Source organism: Melospiza georgiana, chromosome 2 (genome assembly GCF_028018845.1).
Source record: "Melospiza georgiana isolate bMelGeo1 chromosome 2, bMelGeo1.pri, whole genome shotgun sequence".
In the NCBI taxonomy this organism is placed as follows: domain Eukaryota; kingdom Metazoa; phylum Chordata; class Aves; order Passeriformes; family Passerellidae; genus Melospiza; species Melospiza georgiana.
The window spans coordinates 52444921-52471900 of NC_080431.1; the positions used below are offsets into that span (position 1 = coordinate 52444921).

Sequence of the window (26980 nt, forward strand, 5' to 3'; positions counted from 1 at the left end):
AATGTGCCAAAGACATATGTACCAACAGTCTTCATCTCCCATAGAAGCACATAAGGATCTATGTGAACTACAGCCATAAATCTCAAGTAAAGCCAACTTTTCTACATAAAGCTCCTTGAATCCAAGCCAAGAGAGAAAAGAAATCCAGAGCTTTTAACCACAGACATCAACGTATTCATGCCAGCCAGCCCAAATCAGTAACTGGCAGTCAATGGCCTGCAACAGCCGACATTTCTTCCTCTCTCTCAAGTGGTTTGCAGATATACTCATGGGTAAGCTGCTGCAACGAGCCAGAATGTACCAAACGGAAATATGTATGATAGGAAGAACCAGCTTCACAAGAAACACTTGTAATGACAAAGAAGAAAGATGTAAATGTGCTTTTTAAACCACCAGTCGTGGTGGTTTAAAACCAGATGGAAATTAAACTCCAGATAAGCCTTTCCCCTCTCTCAGCCCCACTCTGGAGAGGGACAAAGACAAAGACTAGGGGTTGAGATAAGTTACTGAAAGCAAACAGCAATGGAGTAAGAAACACAATGACAGCAGCAATATTAATAACCAAAGTATACAAAAGAGAAGGTGCTTTACAGAGAAAAGGTGTGCACCACACCTTAGCTCAGCTCTGTGTGGCCACTGGGACAAACACAAGATGGCACATGCTCTCCACAGATAGCATTCCCCTCTCCAAGCTTGAGCCAATGAGAAACAATGAGGGACAAAGCCCCAAAAAGACAGATTGCCCACACTTCACCATGTGTTCTGCTTTTGGACTGCTCCATTCCTCTGGCCTGACTACGCACAGTGTTGTCCTCTTCCAGACTGCTCTGCTGGTTTGACTCCACGTAGTGCCACCACCCTGGACCACTGCACTCAGCTGCACTGGACTTGGCTGGGGCTTGGCTTGGGCTCAGATCCTTTAGACTTGGTTTGCTGCTGCTTTGTCCCCCCACCTGCTTCCAGCACTGGTGCCACGGCACTGGCGTTTTGCTGAGCTCAGCCGTGCTCACTGCTTGGAGCTGCATTTTTCCTAAGGGATGGGAAGGGACAGGTGGCAGCAGGAGAGGGACAGAGTCCACAGCACTGGTCCCAGGAAGAAATGAGGAAGAAACAGAACAAAATAGTGCACTTCTGCTGTACACTCCTTCTCCTGCAGCCAGGCCCCCAGCGATGATGTGCATAGCATAGAACAGCAATGGCTCTCCTTGCAAACACTCCAAAGCGCACCCACAAAATAAACACCGTCGAGGTGGAAATCAGAGGGAAACCATGAGGTGAGGCAGAGAGAAACTCCCTCTCCCTCTGCCAAGCCCTCTACTCATTTTAACAAATGAGCCATTAGCAGCTCCAAATTATCTGGCCCAAGCTACAGCCAGCTCCCTTTTATCCAAGCCCAGGCTCCAGCCAAACATTAGGAAATTAGCAGCTGGGTCCAGCACAAGGGCAGCAGGCCTGCATATCATCAGCACCACGACATCAATGAGTCCCAAGCTGCACTCTCCTTCACCACTTTTGTCTATATATTAACTGCACGTGGCCATGGAAAGGAGCCTACTTACCTGCACCATTCACTACAAAGCCTGAAGGCAAATTATTACACACGGATTTCTCTGAAGGAACGGGGAAGCAGAAAGAAATACAAGATTCTAGGTACCCTTACAAGAATTGTACAAGGACATTTAAAGAGAGTTCTGCATTACCCTTGAATTAGCGTGAACATCAGCCTAGTCTTTTCTAAGAGAAGTCCACAAAAAAGGCAAGAATGGTTTCCATAGTTACACTACACACAGGTGTGAACTTAAGTATCGGAGAATAAAGAAACAAAACTTCCCAAATACTGAAAAAACTCTCGCTGTCACTTCAAAATCTCTTTGTCCCAGTAGGTATAGACAGGGCAATTAACTCTAATAGTACATTAATTTTCCCATTATCTAAATGATGGCAATAACCAAGGCATATAATAAACTATTTCTCCAAAGACTAAAACCTGAATATTAAAGTAGATGTTTTTGTTCTTCTTAAGCTCACTTTGGCTGCCTCTTAGTCAGACATCCTGGTAAGACCTCATAGATGTTAAATGTGGCAACTTCTTCTATTTCAGGAGAGTAGTAGAAAAAAAATGGACATATTCCTACACAGTGCAGTATTCCAAATGAAAACTTCAGATTTTCTAACTTACAAGTCAAAATTACTTAGTTGTAAAGCGGTATACCTTTTATGACACTGCAGAGTATATAAGACCCAGGGCAAAAGAAGTCCTCACATTAAAAACAATCAGATTAGCATAATAAGAGGAGAAAGCAAAGCTGCGGGAACATTTGGGGAGCTTTTAGGTTTTTTTTTTCTTTAAAGCATTTCAATTCCTCCAGCCAAAGTAAACACATTACAGATTAGTTCTCAAAAGCGCTCTCAGCCAAGAAGTAAGTTACTGTAATTTGAAGAATGATGCTGGGAGCTAAGCTATACTTTAAAAGCCTCCATGGCATATAATAGATGTGGAGGGCTCAGAACACAGACTGCATGTAAGTACATGTTAAAGTTTTCTGACCTAATAAAGACATTCAAAAGACAGCGAGCTAGCTAGAACACCACTAATGCGCAGTCCTTTTACTGTCATTGTGGAATTAAGAAAGCATGATGCTAGCTTTCACTCGTACCATTCCTGTAATAGAAAAGGCCCTCCACAAAACACAGCCCCCTTGACTGCAATCAACTCCCCTTGTTGCTGAAACAACATGGAAATGCAGCGTGTCAGCATCCAGGGATGCTCACCACAGCCAGGCAGCATTTTGCCATCTGTGAATGATTAAAAAATTAAAAGCCCCAGACACTGAAAAAGAATATCTTAACAAAAAGATTTATGGGAGGGGAAAACTGGAAAAAGCTCTCTCAAAATTCAGACAGACAGTCTGAACCTGAGAACACAAGCTGCTTGGAATCTGTCTCAGGGACATTGGCCCTATAAATATTACTAACTTGCATTTACACAACTTCCACTTTCCAAACGTGATCTTACTTAGGATGAATAGCAAAATAGGCAAGCAGCATGGAAGGTATGTGCTCTGATCACACACCTATGGCACTATGCGCAGGGAACTTCATAGATTAAAGCAATGCCTGTTCTGTGTTTTATGCAATGATTGTAAGAATTAATTGTTAATCATATATGAGTACTGCCAGTGCATTTATAGTTAGTGAATAATGTTCTTCAATAAAATATTAGTATTTAAACGATAGAAAGAGTAATTTGCTTAACTTATAAAGTTGCTAATAAGCTTCTCTTAAAAAATCCCAACTCGACACAATATGAAATATATGAATAATACTTATTAGAGTCACACCCAAATTCCTAACACCCAGAAAAAGCACCCCTTTTTACTTCATCTATTCCCCTCAAAAATATACCTTTGAGTGCACTCAAAAGGTAAGTGACTTCTTTGGATCGAAAGGTAACAGAAATATGTATTTACCTATTCTTCCTCAAAATGGAATCATGATGTTTTCCCATGGAGATAAGCAGACCTAAAGTACATTAAGATAATCATACCATTCTCAAAGACACCCTCCAAAGTTTTCTAGCAAGTTTATAGGGAAGTTGTTACTTCACTGATCAGGTTTCAGCTGTCTTTGGTGCTCTGTACCCTCAGAGATCATCAGAATGCATGGATTAGGCGTTATAACTACCTCTCCTTTCTTGCTTCTACTTGAAAGATAGGCTGGATTGGTCAGCATTCCTTCCTGACTTCCACCTGTTCCTGTGCCAACACAGGTGAGGGTCAATCATGAGCTATCTCAGTTGCACAGGTAATCCATGTTTTTCTAAACTATGGAACAACAGCATATGGCTGGTGAAGAGAGGCTATGGAAAAGCTGCTGTCCACCATTCCCACAGTATCAGAGATTCCAGCTACATGCTGTTCCTAGCTGAAGGACCTGAAATGAGTATGCAACCATCCTAGACTCTTTGTCTGGGCAATGCAGAGAAACAGACATCTTTACAAGATGTCGGCCATGCTAAGACCAAATTCTACACCTAGAGATACAGACCTATAAAGGTATCTGCCTCTCTTCACGCAAAGGAAAGCTGGGTGATGTATGTTTCTAGAATAGACGGCCTTGTTTTTAAAGTTACCTGGGATGAATTCAGGCTACTTTTTCTGAAGATGCAAACTAACCCCTCATTTTCTCAGCAACATCAAAGACATCAAGAGTATCTAGGACACATAACAGTTTTGGTCGTAGTTTACTAGACATCTTAAGAGACTGATGCATATGACAGATAAAAAAAAAAAAAAACAAAACAACTGAGAAAAACAAGAAGGCTGTGATGACATCCTCTCACACAGAGGTTCTCAATAAATACACTGCCTCTCTTGCTACCTCTCCTAGTTCCAAGAAATGACAGTCTAGATTTTCATGCCCTGTTGGCTGTGCTGCATGCTGCAAATATACAAGCAGATGATTGATGGGGTTTGCACTATGGAAGCCCTGGCTGCTGGCAAATGTACAGTTGAAAAAGGATTCCAGATATCTGAGCCACGGCAGGAACTAAGAGAGTCTGTAAAACTATTTCTTTCAGATTCACATTTAGTGTCTGACAAATGCATCTCTACTTCTGTCTGCTTTTTTACTACAGTAGCTTTGGTTAACAGAAAGTATTTCTACTAATTCTTGGCAAAGCAGGTATTGAGAACTAGGCAATGTTTGGGAGGGATTCCATTGAAAACTTTCATAGAGCATGAAGGAGCTAGTGAGTGATGGAAGTTTTTCAAGCACACTCTCTTGGAAGCACAGAGAGTCCGTCCCCTTTACAAGTAAGGGAAGCAGACGGAGCAAGAGATCCCTTTGGCTTAACTCTGAGCTTCTGAGCCTGCTCAAAACGAAGAGGAGCACAGCAGAGATGGACAAGTGGACAAATACCAGTTGAGAACTACAGGGCCAGTGACAGGAATCTGCTGTGGTTGCAGAAATTATTTTTCTGCAAACAGAAAAACAATAGCTCAACTCAAATGGAAGTCAGCCCAAGATGCAAAGAACTACAAGAGTTCTTCAGATATATAAACAAAACGCAGGTACAAAAGGAAAATACTGACCTGCTGTTAAACAGGAAAGATTAGTCACTAACAATGGTGACAAGGCATAGGTTCTCAACTCTTTCTTCACCTCAGTCATCACCAACTGTGTTGCACCCCAAGTCTTGGAAACAAAAAGCCAGGTGAATGCAAACACAGTGCCACTGTCAGTGACAGAAGAGTTGGTTTGTGAACTCAAGCTTGACCCAGCAAATCCATGGGCCCTGACAATATTCTCCTGAAGGTATTAAGAGAGCTGGTGGATGTCATTGGGAGTCTGTTCTCCATAATTTTTGAGAAATCATGCAGACTGGGAGACAACCCCGAAGACTGGAAGAAGTCTAATGTCACTCCCATCTTTGAGAAGGACTTAAAGGAGCATCCAGAAAATTAAAGGCTTATCAGTAGTACTTCATTCCCTTGGGAAGTTATGGAACAAATCTTCCTGAGGGCTATCACAAGTCAGATGAAACATGTAATTGGGAAAGGTCAGCATACATTCACAAAGGGCAACAAATGTCTGACAAACCTAAACACATTCTCTGACAAAGGAACCTGCTCAGTTGATGTGGGTTAAGCAATGGATATTGTCTACATGGATTTCTCCTATACTATCAATACAGTTTCCCATGGCTTCCTCCCTGGGAAACTGATGCACTGAGGTCTAGACAGGCGCTCCATGTGATGGGGGGAACCTGGCTGACCACCAGCACTCAGAGGCGGTGCTTGTAAAGAGCTCCTGTACAAGCTGGCAACCTGTGGGGTCTCCCAGGGATCAATAATGCTGTTTAATGTCCCCATAAGTGATCTGATGATGAGATCAAATGCCCTTGGATGAAATTTGCCAAAGATATCAAACCGAGCAGGGAAGTGGGCACTTTGTAAGGGAGAGCCATTCCACAGGAAGACCTGGACAGGCTGTAAGAAAAGGCTAACAATAACCTTATGAAGTTCACCAAAGGCAAATTGAGAAACTTGCACCAGTGGAAGTATAATCCAGCAGTGCAGCACAGGCTGGGATTCCCCCAGCTGGGGAGCAGCTCTGTGGAAAGGGATCTGGGGGCTCTGGTGGACAAGCAGCTCAACAGAAGTGAACAGCATGCAGCTGCTGTGGCAAAAGAAGCCAAGAGAATGCATCATCAAGGGCATCCCCAGCAGAGACAAAGAAGGCATTGTCCCAACCTGGAATAGGTCAGGCCACGCCTGGAATACTATGCTCAGTTTTGGTTCTCACTAAGCAAAATAGGTGTGGACACAATGGAGAGGGCCCAGAGATGGGCCACAAAGATGATGAAAGGACTGGGAAGCCTGGCACAAGAAGAGAGGCAGTTCTCTCAGCCTTTCTGGAGGCTTTGTTCAGCCTTGAGGAAAGACGGCTTAGGGGAGACCTCCTTTTCACCATGCTCCACTATTTAAAGGGCGACTACAAAGGTGATGGAGATCCCTTTTACAATGAGTCACATTGAAAAGACAAGGAGTAACGAGTTACTTCTGGGGAGATTACAATATGACAGAAGAATGTTTTTCACAACATAAACAACCATACACAGGAATATATGGTTCCTCAGTGAAGTGGGGGATTTCCCAACATTAGACACTTCTAAGATTTGGCTGGAGAGAACGCTGGGCCATTTTGTTTAGAATGTGCTTTTGCCATGAAAGGTTGGTTAGACCAGATGATCCTTATGCTCCCCTGCTATTCTATGGTTAATATGAGCATGATTCCCAATCTATATAATTCAAAACACAATTGGCAGTAAAAATCCTTTTTTCTTCCTAAGGGAGTTGATATTACTTAGATAGTATATTTTCGCACATTTTCAAAAAGTTTGGATAGTTTCCCAGATGACTGTGTCCAGGTCCCAACACATCCAGAGTGTCCCTAGGCAGCCTGTATCAGGCAGTCCTTGCTCTCTACCCGAACCTCGTGTCGCACACATTTTGGATAGCCCTCCCATCCTTTATTTCTTCAAAGAAAATGCAAAGATACCAAAAAACAACATGCTAGATAAATCACACCCTCTCCCAACTATGTTCTTATAGACCCACAGAATCTATAGCTCAGAGCTAACAGTCAGTTTTACCTTACTTAGACTTGTATTTCTCTGCTTTCCTTTCCTGAAGTACACTGAAACAAGCACCTAACAGGAATATTTGTATCATTTTTTTCCCTCCATATGACTCTACTGAATCCCATCGTGTTGCCCTATCACCCATATGGGACATTTCCTTCCTTCTTTGACAGACAGTCATGCAAAGCAAACTGCTTTCCTGAAGAGGTCAGCCTAGCTTCCTGGAGTTCAGCAAGTTCCCCAGGGTCTTATTTATAAACTTACTTTGTTCTGCTTCTGGAAAAATAATGAATGTTTCCACGGTTTTCCCTGCGGAGTAATTTGGCTCAACACTTCTCCTAAGACTCCAGCACCAGTAGTTCCCACTTCAGTGGGCACCACCGAGGCTAATGGTCATCTATCACTCCTGCTCCAGGCTCCAACTGTGTATTGCCTGAGGCATCCCACGGTAAAGCAACTGAACCAGAATCCATAAACAGAATGCTGAGATTACATAAATACAACAGCTTCCATACCAACCTGCTCAAGGAGTTTCTGAAAAAAAAAAAAAAAAAATCAAGCTTTTTCAGAAAGAAAACTTCCCTGCACTGAGGGAAATAATCCTCGGTGTTATTTATATGACAAACAAACAAATGAGATTAGAAATCAAACCTTAGTCAGAATGATACTCTTATCACAATATAGCAGCATTTTGAAGAAACAAGCTATACATTTTTGTCCCCTTGGATGTGTTTTTCTAAAAGCTTGAAAAAGGAACACCAACATTTTTCATGTAGAGAACATTGAACATTCAGTCAAAACACTTAAAAATTGACAACAAAATTTTTAAATAGAATAAAGAAAAATAACTACTATACTGCACACAGAGGAAAATAGTTGGACTACAAAGTTGTTATAAATGCAACTGAGCTTTCCTTGGCTTTCACCAAGAGGAAGGACCTCTTTTTCTTAACCAAAACTAGGGGCCCAGAGGAGCAGAAAAGGAGGGTTTAAGGCAGGAATTAAAGAACTGAAGTCAGGAAAAGAATCAGGAAAAGGACTTTCCCTCTTCTTCCCTTCCTTCACTTTTAAGAAAATGCAAATGGTTGGTTTTTGTTTTTTTTTATTATGTACTCTTGTTGTCACTTTTATGTCCTCTAGACACAAATCTATGGAAGATGAATAATCAAAGATATATTTGAACATAGTCTCTCCAAAATGATGAACAGCACTTAGCAACAACCTCTACAAGAGAAGGATCACAACAACCACTGGGATAATTCTCCCATTCATATCATTTAAGGAAATGACATTACAAGAGCCCACAGAAGTGAAGTTCCACCATACATCTCTTTTCCATGACTGTAATGAGAACCCAGAAGAGTGTGTTCATCCTGTGAATGTTCTTATCCTGAAATGGAAGCTCAAACATAGAAAAAGAACATCTTCCAACACTAATGCTACCATAATTTTAACTTTAAAAGAAAAATCTGTGGCATAGACAGAAAGACAATAAGCAAGATTTCACAAACTAAACAGCAAAACTAAAGTGAGTTTTTTAACTATTCTACTATCCCCAGACAAGTTTCTTTGCAGGGAAAATGCTATCTATTCTAGAACCTGGGACTGTATTCTAACTTAAATACACAAAAATGGCAGAAAGAAATGTTATCACAAAATTAAGCACAACCTGTCTTGAAAACTGTAAATCTGTTCTGGTTAGATGTGTAGCATGAACGTTTTTTGAACCTTTTATTTGGGAATATTTGGTGTAACTGACTGACAGTTCTCAAAGATCAACCATTTCTGCAACCACAGCAGACTCATGCTGTGCCAGAAGTACAGGTTTGGCTTAAAGCAGCTTCACAGCTATTCTGAATTTGATCCTCTCGGCACAGAACAGTCTGATTGGGCTGAATCAGATTCTTGTTCACCTACAGCAGAGAAATTCTTGCTACACCTTTTCTCATTATCCCAGACCCTGACCTAGTTTTTAATGTTTCAAAACAGAACCAAAGCATGCCTAATGCTCTCCGAAATAGAAATTCTCATCAGTTGATCTATTTCAGGTCCCCCTACACTTCCCTTGGGTCAGGCTCTAGCTTAGGCAGGTTAAGTATATCATGTAGTATTTTGTGCATGAATACTAATGTTTGTTAGGGGCACCAACACAAGATTACAGATAGATTTATAAAAGAATATGGAACTATTCTAGATACAGCAAAAGGCTTGATGGCATCCACTGTACAGAAAACAAATAAAGTTACAGTCAAATTTGCTGCTTTGCCAGAAAATTACAGATGAAACTGAAGTTCGTGCCTGAAGAACAGAGGGAAGTACTTGCACATGCACACACAAACCCTGCCTTTTCTTTTCCTCCCACCTGAGTCCCCATTGCTGCTAAGTGCCTGAGCAGCATTTGTAAGGATAATCCCTAATCATCTCAGAATTGGTAAGGCAATACACATGCCTTTGCACAGAAAGGCCAGAGACCAAGCAATACTCTCATAATTTCTCTTTTCAATTATAAATAGAGGTAGATATGATGACAAATACATGTTTCAGAAAGCTGGAATGTGATGCTATTTCAGAACAGTATGAGATATCAAACAATTCCCTTTCCACCTCAGATTACATAAAAATACTAATACTCAATTTCCCACATAAATGACCTGTTTCATTTTTAAAAGCTTGATTTTTTTTTTATTCTTTGAGTGTTTTTGTATATTTTTTTATCTAACTGTTTCCTCCTAGTGTTCTGTTTATACTAGGAAACATTGGGGGTCTTTTGGCCTTGAAGGAATGGTGTGAAGATTATCTCTAAGGACATATTAAAATAATTCCTGATTGGGGGAAACAAGATAAACATTCTTACTGAGCCAAGTCAAGCAAGACTTTTTTTCTTTTTACTTTTTTTTTCCTTTCTTTTTCAAAAGGAAGACACTGAAAAGCCTTTCTGGTCACACTGTGTAACAATAAGGCTTTCATTAGCAATTCCAGAGATGGTGAATTCATAGCTCACTATGATATGGACTTCCCCTGTGTGTGTGTACTTCAGGATCCTGTCACCACAGACCCAAACCAAAACGCGCATGTATGCTTTAAAATTTGAACTGTGTCTTCTTCACCGTGGCAGTAATGACACACTGGAACAGGCTGGTTGCAGAAATTTTGGCTGTTCCATCCCTGGGAGTGTTCAAGACCAGGCTGGATGGGGCTCTGAGTAACCTGGTCTAGTGAGTGGCATGCAGGGGGATTGGAACTAGATGATCTTTAAGGTCCCTTCCAACCTAAACCATTCTATGATTCCATGATTTACAGGACCAAGTGTTCTATGTGCAATAACATTTTCAAAAATTGTTTTATTCAATTAATTTTTTAGTTGAGGGCCTTATAGTCAACTTACAGAGATTTACAAGTCACATTCTATTACCTTCTGATAGGCAAAGAAAAAAATCCCCAGCCATCTCCCCCAGGAAGATGCATTTATAAATTTCCAAAAACACGTAGCTGATATATGGGAATTGATGATAAGGTAGAAAGCAAGTTTCCATGCCAAAACTACAATTTCTACTACTAGGCAAAGCAAAGCAAGAAAATGCTTGTATAAATCTTCCTACTATGTTCATCACTCTGCTTCATTTACATGCATCCTGGTCTTAACATTATTGAGATTTAGAATTAATGACCCACTGAGATTTATAGGGCCAATTACACCTCTCAGCATTACAACTTTGGGGGCCTCCACAGCCTTGAACAGACATTAGAAGGTCACTCAGAAAACACTCACTAAGTTCAACAGACTTTGGATGAGGCCCTTTGCCTAATTAAAAAAGAAAAAAGCATTCTAAATAGGAGATGCTTTGAAAAAAAATCCCACATTAACCAGCATTTTTGTAAAACTCACTGTGCCTTTTTTTTTGAGGAAACTGCTTAACAGCATTTGCTAGTTGAGTCTAGTTGGGTTTTTGCCCCCCATCTCTTCTCAAAACATAGAAATACAACTGGATCTAGCAGTGGTCATTATGCAGCAGGAAATAGTAAATGTATACTAATGCAAGTGTGATAGATCTGACAATTGAGTGGTGCCTAGAGGGACGGCTCAGTGTTCATGGAACTGTGAGGAACTTGGCAATGTTCCCTAGGAAGCAAGAAGTCATTATATTAATATTGCCCAGTTGCAGCAACCGAGGCAACTGAAACCATCTCTGCTTGCAGACATAACTGTGCACAGACTGCTCAACTTAGACAATTCCATATGCTCTGGTGTTTCTTTTCCCCTCTTTCACAGGCATGGCTTCCTTCGAGCAACTCACAGTGCTGAGTGATGCAAGTCACTAACCAGTTACCATGTGTGTTGCACAACAGAGGAAAGTTTTGAAACGAAGGAAAAGCATAGCATTTTTGTAATAAATAGACTGACAGGTTAACAGATATCAAAGAAATTCAGAACTTTTCTTCACTTCGGGATTTTTGGTAAAGGGAGGAAAATGAGTAAGTAAATAGCTAGTCAGGCTTCTGCCTGGCATGAATGAAGTCATTCAAGTACACAGGATTTATAACAAACACCAACAACCACCTTTAACTACAGCATCACTGCCAAATGGCACCATAATTAGGCTAGAAATGCTGTTCTTTGAGTAATGAACAGGATGTGCTCGGCCTTGTTTTCTATATAGGATCATGCCATCCAAGCACAGGCAGCAGCATTTATTGAGAAATTCCCTGAAAGATAACAACAGATTGTAAAAGGGGTTCATGTAAATTTAGTTAAGAACAACTTCAGACATTATTTTCAATTACTGAGATAAAATCATAGCTTCTCTCTGAACAAGAAGGGAAAGGCTTTTTTCCTATACACTACACAATGCCTATGAAAGCTTTAAGAATAGTTTATTTTCACAAACAGTACCAGCTGTCTACTAATATTCCTCAACTCTGCTTTTCCCTCCCTCAATTTATTTTTCCTAATATTTTCAAGATTTTGTTTGATTGATTAATAAAAAGCAGCTTTCATGCTTTAGATAACAGGTCACAGAATTCCCTTTACACTGATTAGGTTTATCTGCTCTCAAGAATGCTAACTGATAGTTTTATTTTCTTTCACCAAATCTGCAGGGCTCTGGCCAAGCACTGACTTTTCTGCACCTAACTCCTCAGTGATTTCAGAGAGCATGAGGATGACAGCAGGACACGTGCATAAAGTTCCAGTCTTTCTAAGCTTGCACAAGGGTCTGCAGCTAATTAACCAGAAAGTCTCTGTTAACATACATGAAAAAAGAAAAAAAAAAAGCTTTACCAGTTCATCTTGCAGATCTGAATTAAAAAAAAAAAAATACCATGTTCAACTCCTCTAAATTCACTATCAAACAGGTTAGCATCTTTATTTAATTCCTTATTTAATAAGCTACACATGCATCCCCATCTGATGCGAGGGACTACATCCACGCTGTCTACTTTAGGCATGTAACTCTGCTATGACTCTACTAAACCTTGTAATTGCAGAGTTCCTGCACACTGAGCAGCTCCTCACGACACCTGAGGCAGGCAGTTCAGAGCCCAAGGGGTTGCACTACACATACTGCATAGGCTGCTAATTCTTGCAATTATGTTACATGCCCAGAGTGAGTCTGTGTGCTCCCTCCACACATTTCAGCACAGCACCACGCTTCATGCACACTGTACACACAAATGGAGCCCCTTTGCTATTTCACCCTTGCTGCCTCATTTCCTTACCTGCACCTCCTTGCGTAAGAAAAAATAAATCTACATATGCATTATGCCTCTTTGGGCAACAGAAGACCTTAGGAGTTCATGAGTAGAATGCACACAGAAATAAATAAATTATATTCATTTTCTTCAGCACAGAAACCTGGAGACATGTCATGGAGATTTATTAGGCCTCTTAAGATAACTACTCAAGATACTGATGGAGTTGACAGTGCAATCTTGTCACTCTCCCGTCAGACCACTGTCACACTCATGCACAGCAGAACTGCAGCTCCAGAGCAGTCTAGCCCTTCTAATACAACCCACTCCTCTCCCAAGGTGCACTTTATTAGTCTAGGGAATAAAATAACCTATATTCCAAACAGTAGAGGTAAAACAGGAAAGCATGTATGGCAGAACATTTAAGGCCTTACTAGACTGAGGAGAAAACCTCATCTTTGTCGAGAAAATCCTGTCATCTCTATCCCTTTAAAGACAAACCCAGATGTTTCCTCGTCATAAACCCTCACAAAATGATTGGCTGATCACCTGCTCTCTCACTGTACAGCAAGCTCATTTTCCAGCAAGACTTGTTCTCTTAGATTGCCCAAATGAAAGTCTCTCTTAAAATATAAAAAATCATCTGTTGCCAATAACTCCCTAATCTGCCATCCCTTCAATAGGACTGAAGTGCTCTTCACAGACATAGTACACAAGCATCTTGAATTAGCAGGGAACTATTTTTAAATACATGAAGGATAAGATACAAAATTAGTTTCATGGGGAATGAGAACCTCAGAGATTATTTACTTTCCCTTAATTACTTTGACTCACCACTCAGTGAGCTTTCTAATAGTACTACCTATTTCACACTCAAATTTTGATACTAAGACATTAGAGAATGTTTCTTGAACATTTAAGATTACAGATCTTAGCAATGCATAACCACATTTCTCAAACTGACTTACCCACTCAAAAAATAATTAAATATACTGTATGGCAAAAATTTCCCTTTCTTTGGAACAACTGTTTTAAATTAAGGATCCCTATACAAAAGTAAAGCTTTCTTTGTGCAAAAACATGAATGCTCTGACAAACTGTACAAAACTATTACACTTAAAGAGACGTGGGTAGCCCCTTACACTACTGATCTTATATAATGCAAGGAACAAAAGAGAGATTACTATTAGAAAATTACTTTTGAGAGCAAGGTGACAAGAAAGCCTACCCAAGCCCTGAACTCAAGAGAGAAACTTGAGTTTCTAAGCCTTAGAACAAAAAGAAATTTAGCGTGGCCATACAGCACTGATGGGCTACATTCACTACCCCTTTGCTTCATGTGACATGGGGACAGGATACAAAATAGGAAATCTAGAGTAGTCTACAGTTCTATCCCCGTAGAAACAAATTAATTTGAATCTCTAGGGCAGAGCCTCAAAATACAAAATAGTGGGGAAAGCAAGTAAAAAGGATGAATATAAAATATTTTATATTTTCATTTTATATATGAAAATATAAAATAGTGGGGAAAGCAAATAAAAGGAAAGCAATAGAGAAGACAGTGCATTAAACAGAAAACAACACATCTGAAATATAAAAGAAATAGAGGTTGTGGTAAAAAGACAAGGGACAGACAGACAAAGAAAAGGAGAAAGGAGGATTATAGAAATGGAAGATGACAAAAAGTGATAGAGAAAAAGGCATACAGAAGGGACCACTTAAAATTTCAAGAAAACCCAAAATCAACCACCTAAAAAAAGCCCATACAAACAACAAACCAAACGAACCCCAACAAACACTCACAGTTCTACATTCCTTCTGAAAAATTACTCTAGAAACCAGAGCTGAAACAAAAGTAAGAGAAATTAATTTCACTGGCTAATGAAGCTTCATTTGATTTCATTTTAGGGTTCAGCCCTGTCTCCATCAAGCAATGGGATTTTCTCAGCTCCTATGGGATTAAGGATAAGCTGAAGCAATGCCTGAATGATTTTCTGTACTGAGACACCTGAGATACTGCATACCATAGCATCAGCTCTGGATTTGTAAGGATGACTAGTCTTTACTAGGTAAGAGAATTAAGAGGTAGAAAACCCATCAAGGTACTACATATTACTGCCACCATGTATAGGAAAGAATGATTTCTCTCCCTAAACTGAGTCAGCAAGCAATTTATTATGCTATAAAGTACTAATAATTCCTCTATCAGCTGTCAAAAACTTACTACTCACTAAAGAGAACAAAAATTTTTTTTAATCATGGACTGGCAGAGAAATTAGCAAAGGAATCACCATGAAGTGGATTTTTGAAGGCTTTTTGGGAGAGATGGTAAGAAGCTTTGGGTTCCACTTCCCACCAGTGGGAATATTGAACTGTTACAACTAAACAACCACTGGAATGGAGAGAAAAAATTAGCCCCTCAAAAGAATTTATCAAATCACTTATTGGAATATAATGAATATTAACAAAAGACAGTACAAATGCTCTTGAGAATTGAGTATTCCTGGGGTTTGGATCTCTTCTTCAAGGCTGTTAAGGTTGCTAGGGAATTTCACAGTTAATGGTGTATTTCCATATGAATGTTCCAAGGAGGGGGAAGGGTTTGCAAAACTGAATCTTAAGCTGGGTTTTTAACTGAATTTTCTGTGTGCTTCCCAGAGAAGAATCTGATGTTCTTGTAAAGCTGAAATAAGAAGCTTTCATATTTAATAACAGATTATCAAAGATTTTTAGTAGAAAAACATACACAGAAAATCCTTTATGAGGCACTGTGACAAAGAACTTGCTTCTCTTACTATGGTTAGAACACTGCACCAGACATGCCATTACACACATGCTAAGGTCACAGAGTAGTCTGCAAACAAGAGCAGCTTTGTTTTGCTTACACAAATAAAAACAACAAATTTATTTTGTTTTAAACAGATTGTATGTCCATTTTTCATAAACAAATAGAAAGCACATTGCTGTGGGCTTCCCAGTGACAAATACACTGAGACATCAGCAAGTGACAACACACTTTGTACTCTTTGACATGGATGAAAGTATTCAATTCAACTTTTCTTTGTTCTACCTGGAAAGAGAAACATCTGGGAAAAATACTTTTTAGCCCTGCGTCCTGAGAATGAATCTTAAATGATGCTCTGTCTACAGCTTCACATGTTTCTCCTGCCTTTCCTTTGCTAACTTTGGGTGGCATTAGTTAAGAGTGACCAAAATTGATAGAGGGCCCTTCATTTTAATGAAAGTGGATGATTAAAGGACAAAAATAATAAACATCCCATGGTTAAAATGGCAGGCACTCAAGCTTGCATCAGAAAATTCACAGAGCCATCACCACTAAAGGAGAACCTGCAGAAACAAGGTGAAGTCAGCTCCATGCTCACACCACTACCATAACCATTTATCTGGTTATTTTCCCCATCCTTTAGTATTCAAAACATCCCAGTTCAAGCAACTCTTATTTATGCAAGCATTCAATAAATACAGACACACTTCCATTGGCAATGCTCTGACAGTTGATCTTCACCCTACGGTATTATCTTAATAAACTGTCTCTCAGCCCCAGGGTCTTTGTTCTCACACAAATGACCCACAGTTGGTCACCCTGGATCTTACACAAAGCATGATGAGCACAGGGGTTATATGAGCTAATTGCATAGTGACTGCAAAAATAGCATGCTTTCTTCTCTTCAGCAACGTGTTCTTTCTCTACTGAAAACAATTCAAGATAATGACAGAACTGTATATCTGGATAACTCTATCATTACTTAATGTTACCACCACATGAGCTTGTCTGCATGGTATTTGACAAAGAAATTCAAGTTAAACAGCCTCCTCCAGAATGAAGACAATATTGGATTAATTATGTAACTTGCTACACATTTGGAAAATGAAGATGAATTTCCCTCTTATAACCTTATTAAAATCCTACAGAATAAGAACCAGATTGTAATCTGTTATTGAAGTATAAGTCATAAATATCTTTTGAATTACTCAAAATTTAAATCATTGGGGATCTGAATCTGGCCCCATACATCTTAAAAGAACATTTGACTCATTACTCATGTAAACCTCCATGAACACATAATGCACAGGAACTAATTTGTTTTCTAGGAGAATTCAACATTCTCTGCCAAAACAACCCATATTCTGGTACTTCTAATACACTATGTTATTTTTATTGGTCTACGTGCTACTTTTACTACTAGTTATGGAGTAAACATCTGGAGAAAAGCAGAAACTAGGATCTAATGGACTCTTAGTCTTTTCCCCACATGCTTCCCAGAATTCAGACAACTTTCTTGCTCTGATTGAAGACAGCAACTGGAAACACTGCAAGAAGTCCACAAAGCATTTACTATTAAAAACACAAACCGCAGACTACCAAACTAATTTTGTAACATGATTATTCCTCCAACGTGGTCCAAAACTGAAAGCATACAACTCAAAATACACAAAAACACAGTAGCTGAGTTGTAAGTCTCTAGACAGTAAGATCTACCATTCTTTCGGTTTATTTTCAGGGGTGCCTTAACAACTTGGGATACGGCTACATAAGCTTTTAGAAAAGAGATTAATTTTCTCCCTATCCATGCTTGCTTCATGATGTATTTGCATCAGCCAGGTCTGAACCTCAAGTTGTGTTAACATGGGATCATGAATGACAAAGTGAATTTATCAAAATGTCTCAGGCCTAACTGTGCAACATGGAAAAACACAACACACCAACCTGGACAGGGAAGAAAATTTTCAAGCCTGAAACCTCCATGTTCAACTGGCAGCATCTCCTACAACTCAACTGCCATATATTCCACTGTTCTGACACAAACAAAAACCAAACACAATGCACAGATTCATCATGTGCATTTCAGCTCAAGTTGGGAAACCACGCTCCTTCTGACTGTCTCATTTTCTGTTATCCTACTCACTGTAGGGCTTGGTGAGAATCAGACATAAAAAATGCTGGAACAACCATGCAACAGAATCAGTTGCATTCTTTCCAGGCAACATAGTTGCATCTATCAAATTCTTAAAAACCCCAACTGATAAAGCCCTACAGTGTTCACACAACCAACCCATGCTAGGGTCACTCTGCATTCCTGACACTAGAAAAAACTTTGTAAATTTTTTATTTCCTGCAACATATTCAGCCCATTACTTTTACTTTACTCACTGTGGGCATTGTAGACGTTTTCCTTGTAGGTCAGACTTCTTCCTGTTCTCCATCTTCACGTAAAACATTTTAACTTGCAATTCAGTTTTTATAGCTACTGAAACCTCCTTCAATATTTTTCTCAGATATCTGATGTCAGTTATTTGCAAGTTAGATGAAGAAAGTTTCTATCTGAACTGGAGCATCACCAGGCTGTAGCTGCTGGAAATCCTTCTGAAACCATCATTATGTGCCTTCCTAAGATTTCCACTTCCCTGGGGAATCTCTGGGGAATTTTTATATTTATATAAAAATATAAAAGAATTATACAATGCAGTATAAAAAGTCTTTACAGAAGTCACATTCAACTTCTGTTTAAACCAAGTTGTTGCATTATTGAGGACCACAGAGTAGAGGAAAAAAGTGAAAATAAAATCTTCCTCAGATGATGTCTATGAGTAACTGAAGGAAAGAAGTCTAAACACTCTTTTTTGTTTCCAGCCAACTGCTAATCATACAGACAGTTCTCTCTCACCAACATGAACTCAGCATCAGGACAAACCTACCTCAGAAGTTCTCATTTCAATTTGTTTCTGCTACTACTACACTTGCTCCTCAGGCGCTTACAGAATGCCTCCTTGTTGTACAGCCATCCCATGACATCCCTTAGAGACATGGCTGGGAGCACTACAAAGGTCTGCATTTTGTCTAGCACGGATGCTTCTAGCCACTTTCTGAACATTTTTCATATTCACTAAACACCTTGCATCAACAGAAGTGCTGTTTCATTTAGGTTTGGGGTTTGAGTTTTGCATTGCCCTCTTCCTTCATTGGTTTAACAGTGAGCTAGTGAATTTAAATGTCTTTGAAAGGGCAGTACATACAGGCTTACATCTCACTCTATATTGCTCATTTTGTATTAGCATGAAAGGCGGTTTCTCTCCAACTCTGAAGTCTTCATTTTCCTCGTGTTTAAAACATGAGTGGCTCTTGCTCTTTGTCCCCCCAATAACAAAATGATTCCTCTACAACACAATTACATTGAAGTGCCACTGAAACCTAGAACAGTGACTTCAGTGATCATCACAACTATACTTCAATGATGCAAAGGTTATATCAAGCTTGAAGCTATCAGGGTCAAAGTAGTAGTTTAATGATGCAAGGGATCTCATCTTCAGGATTATCAAATTCAACCTTCTGCTTTCAATTCAATATTCAGTTTCATCAGGTAGCCTGTCTGACACTGGAGAATCAAAAGAAACTTATTTTCTTCATCATTTCAAGATGACCACTATTCCTTTCTGCCTAGCTACTCATGCAGCATTGATACTTGAGGTATAGAAGAATTGTTTGATTACAGTAAGTTGACTGAATCACTTCAAACTACTCCCTTGATTCTTGGGCAAGATGAGCCTGAAAAATATTACTTTTCTAATTTCTGTTTTATTTGTAGTATATAACACCAAACAGAATCAACTTTGTTTGATTCTGTGGAAGAGGTAAACACAGGTGTCAGACCAGCAAGCTGGCCTTATACCACTTTGCTCACCAGATGTGCCGCCCACCTTCAGCTTGGAATAAATGAAGCCTGGTCTGACTGCACAGGTCTCCCTTCTCTCCCCTTTCCATGAAGAGTGGATTACATTAAGCAGCTACTTGGTTCTTTCATTATCAGCAAGGCTTCTTTTCCTTTTCCCCAGAGACTTCATGCAGTTATATAATCTCCCTTAGTATTTTCCAAGAAACTGAAAAAGAAATTCCAATTTTCCAGCCTCCTTTACTTAAAAAAATGTTAATAGTTTCCTTTGTAGGGTGAATTTACAGCTCCCTTCTCTTTTGTAAAGAAAACAATATAAACTACACATTGCATCTGTTCTGTAAGATTATACAGAAATTAAGCAAACATATCACGAAAAATAAAATTGAAAAACCCAACAAATGACAAACACACCATACCTAGTTTCACAAGCTTTTACGTAACAGTGTTAAGCTTACAGAATTGGCAAGAAACTGTGTAGCTAAGTAGATTGGCAACAGCACACTGAGGCTCTTGCTCAAGCTTCACCCAGGTCCCCCTAGGAACTCAAATGGCATGTTCCCTCACAGGCTGTCAATGAAACAAATGGTAATGGCTCTCTGCTTCATGTGAAATGGGAGATTACACTGCAGAAAATGATTCATTAGTGCACACAGTATTTCCTCTTACTCTGAAGATATGAATAAACTTGAACCAAAAAAATGGCCAAGGGTGCCTTCAATTGCTAAAAAGAAATTAACCAGAGAGATGCTCATTTTAGGCAAACTAATGGAAAGACAACATATAGAAGATTCTAAATCAAATGCACTTTCCAGGATCTTTAAATCATCAGCTTTCTTATGGAACAGTCTGTCATCAGCACTTCCACTTCTGCTCTGCCTGAAGACAGCAAAAGCCAGAAGGGCGTGTGCATGGGAGACATGAGGATGCATGAACAGATCACCCATTTACACCTAGTAAATCCACAGAGTGTTTTCTCCCTACCTGCCAGCAGAGGACCACAGCCACACTCTGATGTGTCTGTAGCCATACCCCCCGTGCTGTGATCTCAGCAGATTTCACTGCTGAGCAAAGGTCCCACCTCTGAGAAAAACTCCAAACTAAGCAGATCGCTTACTCAGAAAATGCAACTCTCTCTTCTGAGTCACGCCAACATCTACCAGAAGTCATCAGAAGAGATTAATCCATGGACCTCTAACACCAAAATATCTCTATCACTGCAGAAGGAGAGGGAATGCTTCCCCTGGTAGAAAATAGCAGGCTCTTATTCTACATACAAAGCAGCCACTGAATTAGAATATAACACAATTTCACAGGATGTCAGACCAGCAAAATATTAAGAAGCAATCTGCTGCTTTCAGATGAAACAAACTTATTTGTCATTGCTGAAATACTTCTTATAAGGGCAGAAGAACCAGTGCTCGTTCTAAGAGCATGCTCTCATTCTGGTTATTGCAATCCACCTCCCTAAATTCACCCCACACCTTTATCAGCTCCTTCTATTTCATTTCTTCTTTGCTTCCCTGACAAAATGCTTCCTAAAAGGAATGAATAAATCTAAACAGAATTGTTAAAAATGCTATTAAATCCTCACCGTATTCTACCACAGGCAGAGCTGTTATGTCCTGAAGCATTTTTACACTGTGTAGGGCACAGGTCCCTTTAAAACCTACACAGAGACAACCTGCCATACCAGAACAGCTGTGAATTATCCACTCTGGACATGGAGAAACTGCTCCTCCACAAGTATCGTTAAGATCCAGTATACCAAACCCCACATCCTAAATGGTAACACTTCATTAAAAGTACCTGTATAAAAGCATTTTAAAGCCTCATTTAACTTAACTCTAAAAATAAGGATCTATTAACAGAAACAAGTTGTAATCAAGATTATTGTTGACCTAGCTTCTTCCTGCAAAAGGGAGATAATATTCTCACATTTACACAGTACCTTTCAGTCTAAACTATCCCATCCAACAAGCCTGATCTTAGACACACACACAGAAGAGTGTTATTAACATACACAAATGAATAATTTGTGTCCCCAAAAAACGTCCCTCTAGCAGAAGCAATGCATTAGCAATCAACCTCAGTCTTAATCCTTATGTTCTGCATAAAAACAAAACTTCCTTCAATTTCATTCCTTCAAAATGAACCTCTTCTCAGATCTCCATCACCAACCAACCCACCAGCTCCCAGAGGCAAGCACCAGCAAGGACTGAACCTGGCTTCACTCTCAGAGGATTGCGTATAAGCAAAGACACTTGGAGTGTATTGGGAGTGTACCGGGTCTTAATAGACAGACCAATTTTTTCCACATTACACTGCACACAGAAGACCTAAACCTGTCTTTCACTGCTTCAAAACGCTCCTTTCTTGCACTGTCAAGTACTTAAACCAAAGGTCACTGTCACCCACCAGCTCAGCCCAGATGTCCCAGATAAGCCTTCCCCTGTATGTGATACTGCTGCAGGATTGCTGTTTTAATCATTAACATGCTAAGAAGGGTTATTCTGAATCACTTGTTTTTACCTTATGGTTACCAAAATAGGCCTTGTTTAAACAGTTGGCTGTCAGGTATCCATAAAGCACAGCAGAGGGAAATCCACCTCCTCCTCTGCAATTGGCATGGTTGTTGGAAAACACTCCCTGATTATACCAGTCTGCACAATTATTTTTTTTTTTCTGAATGCTTGCTTTGAGTAACATGAATTGCAATAAACCAAATTTATTAAACTTCATTCCAGGAAAGGCTGTCATTCCACAAGAAAGCTGTCATTATACCTTGAACCTGCGCATTCCTTGAAGTCTTCTCTCAGTTTACATGGATGATGGGGACATTTAAACCAATGCATCCTTGGAAAGATCATCTCTGTGTCTCTCCCCCTTTCTCAGTCTCTTCCAGAAAACACACCACTGGTGGCAGTGGTCATCAGGACTTGCACTGCACACTGACTAGCCAGATCACAGGAGACAGCTGTGCTGAGATCACGGCATTGTGATGGGGGGACAGGAACAAAGGAACAGTACCTGCTATCCATCATTGCACCTGATGGCAGTAAGTGTCCTCAAATGATAAAAAAATTGCTGCAGAAACTGTCAAGTAAGAGGAAGCTGTCACCTCTGTGCCCTCTACACCACCTGAGATGCTCATCATTTCCAAAAAGAAAAACAAACAAATTAAAAACCCATAGCTGTTTACTAAAAAATCTACTGTAGCTAATCCTTGTACATCCACCATCCCATCAATGACTCAGCCTGAGCCCACATGGTGACCCTGTTCTGAATCCCGCATTACAAAAGCACAAAACCCAACTGTCCCAGCACTGGAAACCAAGGCAAGGTTGGCTTGCCTGTAATCTTCAGGTGAAACTAGACCAGAACTGAAGCGTGAAAAGGGGCTGGTTGATCCTGTACTTCACCTCCCTGAAAATGCAGTATTGCCTTCTCCAATACCCCTGCCAACAATTTGCCTACTTGAATTTTAAACATCTGAAGAGTCATGGGGGGCTTGCATTACACCCAGACTAATATAAACAACAATACATTTTTCTGCTACTGAATTTTGGCCCAGAATTCATCTTAAACTTTTATTTCCTTGGTTTCTCCATTTAGTCATAGGTATTCTCTCATATAAGGCAGAAAAAAATCTGACTGCTTTGACTTAAAATACATTTCAAACACAGACACATAGTTAACCCATCTCCCCATATTCAGTCCCAAACTAGAGATGTCTATTTCTGAATATTTCCCTTCAAGCTAGTTCCTCCAGACCCATAAGTATTTTGTTGATATTCTTTGAGCCTCCATTAAATTGTTAATACCTTCCTGTTAAGATGATATTTGGTTTTCACGTGTTCACAACAGTCTTATAAAAAGGAAATACCACCTCTTTGCTCACCAAAATGTTACCTTTCTCTTGACAGCTCAAGAACAAACCATATTTTCTGTGATTAAATCCCATTCCAGACTCATTTATTAATTCTCAATCCCTTCCAGCATCACTATCACCCACCAGCAAGTTCCTGATTTGATACTCCTTGCCCCAAGAACTTGCATTTTCCCCCTACTTGTTCCCTTCACTCTACAAGCCTGGAGGAATTGTCCTGAAGTTGTTTATTACAAAGCAAAGACATTACTTTGAAACGTTTTGCCCTATTCATCAAAGGATTTAATTACATGCCTAACTTCCACCACTTTCTTAAATCCAGTTGATCTCAGCAAGTAGAGATGAGCTTAAGCACACGCATAAAAAAAAAGTTGGGTGTGCAAGTCAGTACTCTGCTGAACCAAATCCTCAGCTTCTGTAATCACTTGGACAGTCTACTTTTTGTATTTAGCAAGAACTGACAGTTCAGCGATTAAAGGTAACAGTATTTTAAAAACATAGACTCAAGAGAGTCCAAAACTGGCATCATGCTTTTGTCCTTTCTTAAAAGAAGAACTGGAAATAAATACCTAAGTACTTATCCCTCAGTACAGTAATCATGAAGCCTATAGATTTAAACATGCAGTAAGTATATTGTCATTACTTCAGTACTCACTTTGAAAAATAATAATAAAAGCAAACCTTGTTAAAAATTTGGAAAGGCTTGTGTATCTCAGCAAGATATGCAGCACATTCACTGGTAGCTCATTAGCTACAACCATCATTGTGCAGTTAAGAGACAACAAAGCTGTCCATTTCTTAATTCCTGTCTCCTAAACACCTTTAAATGGAATGGACATAACTCACTGTTCCACTTAAGATGATCTTCAGTGGGGACAAGGGAGAAGAAGGTCTTTGGTTTGAGCCATGGCTTGGTTGTCTCCATCAGCGGCCAACCACATTACAGCAGATGAAAGCTTTATATTCACCACCAGCAGCAAATGCAGTTGGTGTAAAAGGAGTTTTGTGGAGAGTATTTAAAATCACTTCCAAATGACTTCCATTGTTTATACACAGCATACTTCATGACCTGTGTCTCCCCTTTGTTTTTTGTTTGTACTTTTTGTTTTCTTTGCCTTCTCTCATTTTGCTGCCTGGCAAACACAGGCAGAGGTGAAGTAGGGACTGTAATTAGGCAGCTATATCAAGCTTCATCTGTGGACTACCTAATTGTAAGATTCAAGTTTTGGGAGTAGTGCCATCTGAGAAAGAAGCGGAGAAGAAAAATTGGAAAATGACTACTTCCTCTCTATCCATAAAGCCTTCCAAAATTCAATTAGCATGTTCTAAACCAAACCATCCACACATGCTACAGCACAAAAACGTGTGATTTCAAATATAGACAAGAAAGTAGCTGCTCATAGATATTTATCAGAATTATAATACTCTCTGACCATTCCACTTCAACCCTTTTTATTCAAGTGGCATCTGCTGTAACCCTTTTGTACCTCAGTACTTGAGATGAACCAGGAAAATACCTATGGGCAATATAAATAAATTGTCTGTGACTGCACATGGGATCTCTTAAATAATGCTGTGAACCCCTAAGTCACCCAGAGAACACCCTTTGCATGCCTAGCGTGAATACTGTTGTTTAATAATGCATACTTGACTAAGTTTGCTGTCTTCCCCACAGCAAATTTTTCTTGTGATTTTACAGTTTCCCAGACTGGAATAATATTTTCACTTCCACAGAATCACTGATGCAACCAATAGGAAAACTGCCTCTGTTTCAATTTACTGTGTGATGTCTGTAAATACTGCTGGATAGTGAAGACTTGTAGGTAAAACTCGGCAAACACCTTTTTGCCATTTTCTCCTATAAAAGAGACAAAAGCATAGAAATTTCTCTGCTGCCTTGTACGTACAACTACACATCCGTGCCTGCTCAGCTCGTTTTCCTACAGCAGCTCAGCATCTCCAGCAGCTTCCAGAGCACAAACACCTGCACCCATCCCAGGTCAGATCTCCAGCTTGCACTAATGGATTTTTTCAGATAGATGGCAGTGCACAAAGTGCATCCCAGATTGATTCAGAGTCGAGAATTTCAGTGCCATTTCAGCGCTCAGGGCACTCTAACTAAGGGAACTACTGCATTATCAAAGGCACTTTTAGAAAGATGATGGCTCAGGACCCAATCCTGCGGCACGGTGATAGCACTGATTCCTTGGAAGGGCTGAACTGGGTGCCAAGAACATAAACATGGCAAGGAGGCACTTAGGATTTTACTTTCCATTCCTAGGAGCCACAAAGGATTTTTCTTTCAATACATTCTAACAAACATAGTTTTAAAACACAAAGCTAAAGGATGACTAACAACACAAAATCCAGAAAGATATTGGATATTGGATACAGGAGATTATATATTTGATTTGCAAGGGTCCGTAATAGCACAGATTTAGAAACAGTCCTGCAATATGAGCTGACAACTCCAAATCATTCTTAATGGCAAAAATTCTACCTAATTTTGTGCCCTCTTCATTCCAACAGACATTATTATAAAGAGACCAGAGTGAAATTTTAACCATTTAACTGCACTTAACCCAGCAAATCTTTCTGACAAAAGGCAAATATTAACTAAGCAGTTCAAACAAATAGGAGTGAATCCCCCAGCACAATCAGTACTCCAGTATCTACTACTTAGGAATTTCGACATATAGCTATCATGATGTGGAAGCATCCACCACCGTTTTGTTTTCTGTTTGCAGTAGGGGGTTGCTAGGAAACAAAATACTATTGTCTGATTTCATGATCTATTGCCTGGTTTGCCTGGCAATAAAGTCTTCTAAATCTATTACCGGATTATTTTGTATTTTACAGCGAGATTAAGACTAACATTAAAACACATGCAAACAGAGAAGAGCAGCAAAAAAATGCCTCAAAATTCAGGGGAAAGTATGTATATATTCCAGGCTAAGGAAGACAAACTATACCGAGGAAAATGAACTCAGTCAATCTGGTGATATTTATATATGCACACACTCACACGTGTATCAGCATTCCTTGACTGTATCTATAGTTTTGCTGACTTGTCAAAGACTCTCTCAAGGATACAAAGCGTTCTCTTACTACTGGAGAGCTACTGTACACTGCAAGTTCTGTAAATACCACATGCTGCAGAATGCCTGGTGCGGGCAAGCACACATGCCACTGTAATTTTTGTTCTTAGAATTCAGACCTAGGTTGTTTCAGTGCTTTAATTTCTTTACACAATTTTTTTTTGTCTTGTACCTTTGGACACAAAGAAGAGTCAGAGACTATTCCCTGCTCTCCCCCTCCCTCTTCAGTTGCAACATTATTAGACAAATTATCAAATAGAGAAATAAATAAAAGCACCAGGAAACGCGATCTAAAATTGAAAGCCACAATAGCAAGTTTCACTTATTTTTGACCGTGTCAAGTCTTTGCAAAATGAGCGAATAAAAGATTATGAGAACCAGGCAAATGTAGGTGCCCACCAATGCATTCCCACAACAAAACAGGAGACCTCGAGTACAAAAAACAATCACACTTAAAAGCTGAGAGACAGAT

General features: G+C 39.6%; 1 protein-coding gene across 7 annotated transcripts in view; it reads right to left on the minus strand.

The window, feature by feature from the left end:
• Positions 1-26980, minus strand: part of ENOX1 (ecto-NOX disulfide-thiol exchanger 1) — a 356767-nt gene that overhangs the window by 328373 nt on the left and 1414 nt on the right. The window lies entirely within an intron of this gene.